General features: G+C 39.4%; 1 long non-coding RNA gene across 1 annotated transcript; it reads right to left on the bottom strand.

The window, feature by feature from the left end:
* Positions 1–297: 297 nt before the first annotated feature.
* On the bottom strand, positions 298–5,582 carry LOC131701954 (uncharacterized). The gene is made up of 3 exons (XR_009309186.1): positions 5,371–5,582; positions 2,002–2,122; positions 298–1,062 (listed from the first exon to the last, which is right to left on the bottom strand). It is a non-coding gene; the product is annotated as an uncharacterized LOC131701954 (long non-coding RNA).
* Between the last annotated feature and the right edge of the window lie 977 nt (positions 5,583–6,559).

The following is a 6,559-nucleotide window of genomic DNA, read 5'->3' as shown; positions in this document are numbered from 1 at the left end:
TAACATACACAAGTACTTAGTACCTGTACCTACTGATGATATATAGCTAGTAACCCATTCTATCACATTAAGCATACAAAATTACAAAGCTTTACAAATCATTAAATTAATGCAATTCAGCAAAACTTTAACACCTACAGTTAAGGTAATGAAATACTGTAATTAAGCAGACAATATACCAAACTTTGAAAATCATCAAAGAATACATTTCAGCACAACTTTGACACATTTCAGAACTTTAGGAATCATTAAACTTCAAAAAAATCAGTAAAATGTTTTTATACTTTGATACTTGCTGTTAAGGTATTGTAATAACGTGCAATTGAAATGAAAGGTCTTGGCTGCTCAATAACACAGACAGGATCTCCAGCCCTTGCTGATGAAATAGAAGAAAAATCAAGAACTTGATGGCTGTTTTAATTTGCTTAACTTAAAGCACACAATGCTTCATCTAAGGTTTTGGTGGTCTGAATAATTCTGTAACTTTCATTTACCTCAGTCTGCTGGTCCTTTTTTTTGGCAGCTAAATATCGTAGTCGTTTTAGCAGCAGAAGTTGTGTGCGTAATATACCACACCTAATTCATCACAAGATTAGATTCGGTTGATTAGATAGTAGTTTGATCAAAGATCGGATAATTGACTCCCTTGTATTGTGCTTTAATTCTATATTAACCTAGCCAGGGTACTACTGCATACAAATAAAATAGCATAAAATGAAAAGGTGAGTGCTATTAAGATCCACCATGGCTTAGATCATTAAAATAGACCCACATTTATTCCTTAAGTTTCCTGAAAAAAAAGTAAGCTTGGTTTTACCCTGGTCCTGCCTGTACACCATTGTGTACCTGACCACTGGTCCTCTAGCAGATCAGGGAGAACAGAGAGAGCAGTTGTCTTTGTAAAGGATCCCTGCCTGCTTGTTTAACCTCAGCCCCACCTCTGTGGCTTTGACCCTGGGAAGCAAATACCTTTACTCCTTGCACAGCCAATCAGTGCCTGGGGGGCGACAGATGGGAGTGGGAAAAGGTGGAAGAGCCCCGGGCTACAGTCTAGGATATCCGCTGCAAAAAGAACACAGTCAATTGATTGAGTGAAAATGAAATCCCCATTAATGAAGGGGACTGGTGCTAAACATGTGTTTGCCTTTAAGGCACTCATGTTGAAGCTAGTATCACATTCTGGTTAGTTACTTCACAAATAATTTTCAGTCTATGTATTTATTTACCTATTTATGTATTTATTTTACAAGAAATGACCTGGGTTTCGCAATAGTTTTGTGGCATTGCTCCACGGTACTTGAACCTTCAAAAATATCTCAAACTCAGTAAAATGACGCTGTACCTGTTTTACATCATGTTTTAATGCTTTTTATGAACCAGCAGGTAGCAGTTTTGATGATGTAATATTTGTACTGACTGAGGTGTGTGTGTGTGTGTGTATGCTGTTGGCATTTTGCATCTTCTTTATGGACCCACTCATTAACATTACTACTATTTCCTGGTTTAATAAAGATTCTCTTCAATAGTTTTTGCTTTTCTTTACCAAACCACCCCAGAATCCCAAGGGTTCAAACATTTTAAAAGCCCCGATTTCTAATCTATGCCTCTTTGTAGCTATCTCATCCCATTAAGAATAGCCAAAGGCTGCTTTAATTGAAGGGATGGCTGGAATGCCTTCTGCCTAATGGAATTGATTGCCATTTAAATGCATGAAACCTTTTCCGTTTTTAATGGACCAGCTCTTAAGACATCAAACAGTCTGGTCAAACATGGAAAGTGCTCTGCAATACAAGCAAAACAGAATACCAAAATAAGAACTGGAATGGACAGTATTGACATTGAGCAGGTGTGTGTGATCCTGACAAGCATCATGGGGCTTATATTGCTGCTCTATTGGGGAGACATTTACTGCATCACCAGCAATCTTTCACAGCGCTTTGAACAGCTATCCCTGAAGAGCTTTAAAAAGCCTGAAAAAAAGGATAAGAAAATGACATTTACCAGAAATAGGAAGACTAGATTTAAAATGGTCCACTGAACCAGAGTCCCTGGTCAAGTTGGTCTGGTCATTTCACAGACTGACAGCATGTAAGTCCTGTCACTTTGAGTGAGACACTTGGTCCTGGGGATGGAAAGTAAACAAGGTCAGAGGAGCGAAGTGAGATAGTCAGTGTGCGTATGGGGGGATTTATCAGAAATGCAGGGATAGGCCGTGTGCAACTTCGTGGAGCCAGAGTACAGGGATGTGAGTGCAGAATAAATATCTTGTGCAGAATAAATATCTTCTGTGTTTCAGAATTATTCAAGAAATTGAATGTCACAGGAAGTCTCCAAAGTGTCCCTCGAGTGAGCCATTCAGAATCAAATTTCAGGTTTGCAGGACTCTAATTCCAAGAAAACTGATAGATGAATGACATTGCACTTTGTGGCATGCAGACTTTTAGGATGGTTAAATTAGAAAAGCATTCAACATCTTCAGATCAGTCCAGCTTGTTTGGATTAAGAATCGGGAGATATGGATCAAGAATCTTCATTCCTCCACTTCATTATTAAAAAGAGGTGGAAGAGAGAAGGAGAGAGTCAGAGTGAGACAGCGAGAGAGAGAGGGACAGAGTGAGAGACAGAGAGTAAAGGAGAGAGAGAGGGAGGGGGAGTGATGCTTCCCTACAGAGAGGATGCAGGCTGGCTTGTTCACACACTCCATGCTCAGGAGGCTCATTGACCTGCAGAGGGCAGGGATTACTGAAGTCACTGTAAAAGGGGGCTTAGGACCCCCTGCCTGGAGAGAGGGGCCAGAGAAGGCATGGAGGCTGGGAAAGGGGCCAGGCAGGGAGAGAGGGACTCCACCCAGCACAGTCACGTTCCCGGAGAAGAGGCATCCATAAAACCAAACAAAAACTCTTAGTGGTAGATTTATTCAGACATGTCAAATACAGCTTAATAGAATAAAAAGCTGCTTTACTTTATTCTGTCCATCGCCTATCTGTCAATACATTGAAATGTTCATCAGTAAAGTCTTGGGTACATGTCCATTGAGACTTTTTTTGGGGGGGGGGCTTTTACACCTCTTAAAAATGTTCTATTTGACTTTGGAGGAATTTTATGACACGAGCTGACATCAGACCATGTTACTGACACCACAGTAATCGATTCAGTACCAGGGAACTACTGCAATTACCTTTTGATCTGTAGCACTGAAAAGTATGAAAATGGATTTTAAAACCTTGCTGAGCACAGAGTTATTTGTATTTTCAAGTGTGGAATACATCACTGTTATGTTGCACAAGGGGGAGACTTACACCGTTTATTGTTGTTTATTACGCCGACCGTAGTTTACACAAGTTTAAATAAATATTTTCAACAAAAATATGTCTTGATATTATCAGCCTTGAAAGTGGAGCAATCCGGTATGTGGTGATTAGGGTATATTGAGACACAGTCCACAAAGTGCTACCCGACACGGTCTAAACAGATGGTTTGAGGGACAGAAAGCAGAGAAAACACCTTTAAAATAGAGCCAGCATGCTGCTGGTTTGCAGAAGTGTGAAAGCATGGCAGTTTGTTTGGGAGCAGTGGAGCTGGTCTCAGTCCCAGGCAGGCAGTCTCTTTATACTCGCTGCCACAAGGAATCCTGCCGGGCTGCCAGAGCTCAATTTGGCTGTTTTCTCAGCACCGGCTGTGACCTCTTAGACCAGAGTTACAAAGCCCTTGCCTCAGTGCAAGCCACCACATGCACATATTGTTTTAAAGCTATACCCCTTTATTACATTTTATCAAGAAAGCAATATACAGGACTCAATTCACTAAATTATAAGAATGTGCAAGGCTAAGATATGTATAAAGAATACTAAAATGTGCTAAATACATAACTAAATAAGCAACTACTGTTTTTACTAGCAAGTTACTTCTGAGTGACACAGAACCAGTTATTGCAATGTAACACACCTTTAAAATCCAATTTTGTTGACTCAGGATATGAGTCACATTGGTGTCTGTCAACAGTAGACTGAGCTGGAAGTAAAAACGCTAAACCTAAAATAAAAAAATAAAAATGGACCTGCGAAGTACAATCGTAATACAGACTGACAGTTTTGACAAACATTTCAGGATATTTAAGAAAAGCAAAGTTCTTTTTTGAGCAAGCCTAGATGATTGTCAGTATCCGGATACGATTAGGTAGTAGTTTAGTATTTTGAAATGATATAGAAAGCTATTTTGAAAGCACAGGTTGGTGTCAATTTCATTGTAATGATAGACAGGCCCATTGAAAGTACAAGTCAGTGTCAGTTTCATTTAGTGTCTGGAGGCTGCTCTATGCTGAGGTTTGAAAAACTTTATTAATGCAATGTTCAAGAGACTGTCCTCTAATACAATCTGGGTCCGTTTAATGAACACCAAACTTTTTTTTTCCTTTTAACTCATGTAAGCATGCTAAGCAAAAAATATTGACTTGAAAAGCAAAACATAAATAGGAAAAAGAAAACAAAATATTACAAAGATAATTATTGATTGATATGTTGTATGTTTTGGGATTTAACCCTTATAAAAATATTGCTGTTTTTTGCAGTATTGCCTGTTAAATAAATCAAGCTGTATTATCTGCCAGTGGGACAAGATAATTATATGACTTTTCATAATAATTTAACAGTGTAATAAAAACAATTTAAATGGAAGGTCTGTGAATAGGCCCCATTGTTGAAGTCTCTGCATAGAAATGTACTGTTTGGAAAACCTACAGGCAACTAGGGGGACTTTGTACCAGTTTTGACACGTTCACTAAAATATATATTTTTTCCATTGGCATAATTTAGGCAACTCTGGTATGTCGTTAGAACTGTGATACTAATTCCTATCTGCACCTGGACATCACACAAAGGATTACAGTATGTATTAATTTATAAACTTCCAATATTTCCATGGCGGTATAATATATTCCCAGCTTGTTGTGTCTTTCCCATTAGACACTCAAGAGGTAACTTCTGCCAGCCCACAATCCTAACCGGGGCTGACAGAGTCCCAGCTGAAACCAATTTGATCTTGATTTCTTCTGATGGAAATGAACAAATCTGATTTCAAATCTCTTTCAAGTCAATCCCAGAGGCAGATGGAAATGTGGCAATTGTAATAACGAAAATTAGGGGGAACAAATATTCGGGGCGGGAGGGACGTATATTTTCTGACACCAGCCTTGTTCTGTGTGCAGGTATTTTGGCTTCATTACTAGAACGGTGCACAGTTTTCAGCTATCTTTGTTAGACCTCGTGACTACAGGACTGTAATGCTGAAAGATTACAATGAATAAAAAACACTTCTGGAGAACATCAGTGTTGCATCACTACAATAAAGTCAAACCCGGCAGTGCTACCTTACCCTGCAGTTAGAGAACGCTGTGCTGGAGGCCTGGACTTGTGGAGCTCCTAGACAAGGAAACCCAAGCGACTGCCTGCACACTGCCTCCTTGTTCCAGCAGTCTGTGCCTCCAGGCCAGATTAGATCAGTCGTGTATAACATTTCCGAGCTGTAAACACCAGCCAACTCCAACCCAGTCACATGCGCTCCACACAGAAGAGAAACGGACCCTCTTTTCAGAAGTGCAGGAGAGGGGGAGGAGAACTCTAATCTCTACTCAGGAAATGCCTACATCTGGAGGAAAGGGGGAGAGGCAGGCATGAGGGAGGAAGAAGAGGCTTTGTTAACCTTTAAGATGGCTAACCATGTACATATGTACAGAAACCCTGCAGTGCTATTAACCTCTACACCCACTAGATGTTTGTTTTGCTTCCAGATATATGGAGGCATTTATGAAATGGGGCATTAGCATTTTTTTTAAATAGAGAATGTTTGAATGTTTAAATAGAAAGTCTGTATTTTTTATGAATTAAATAATGTTAGATTTGTATAAATCTGTTTTTGACTGTTTATGCTAAAAAGTTTTTTAGAATCCACTGTCTGAAAAAAAAATGCGCTAAGGAAATAGAAGTCAAAAGTTCAAGAGGAAGGAAAAATATTCCCTACAATACACAAACACACACTCAATCCTTGCCAAAACAAACAGAGGAAGACCCTAACAGCCCACTGTGTGTATCTCCTGGAGCATTGTTTGAGTGGATGCAGGTGTGTCCTGTCCAGTGCTGAAAGGTTTCTAGGAGTGTTTTGATCGACACATTGAGCAGTGCAGCCACTGAGAGTGACTAGCTGCTGCCATGCCCCTGTGTGAAGTCAGTGACATCCTTCTGCTTTCTCATGATTATGGCAGAATAGTTAGACACCACTCTCACACAGCTTAAATGTCTAGTGCATCTCACAACTCTACACATGATCTCATGACCTGCTGAATAATAATATGTAAACATATTAAATTGCCTACCGCTTTGTAGTTTTCCATATCAGGGGTGCAAATTGGTGCTAAACTGTTCCATCCTCACAATCAAGGAATTGTGTGCTGAGTGCATGTAGTAAATATTATTCTATGGTAACTACATTAAGGTCATTTTAAAGAAATAATAAAAAAAGCTATTCATAGATAATTTGTAGAAACATGGATCTGGGTTGTCGGGAC

The sequence above is a fragment of the Acipenser ruthenus genome, chromosome 28 (genome assembly GCF_902713425.1).
Source record: "Acipenser ruthenus chromosome 28, fAciRut3.2 maternal haplotype, whole genome shotgun sequence".
Taxonomy (NCBI): Eukaryota; Metazoa; Chordata; class Actinopteri; order Acipenseriformes; family Acipenseridae; genus Acipenser; species Acipenser ruthenus.
The sequence above is the reverse complement of the archived record's forward strand: the minus strand, read 5'-3'. Positions and strand labels throughout refer to the sequence as shown.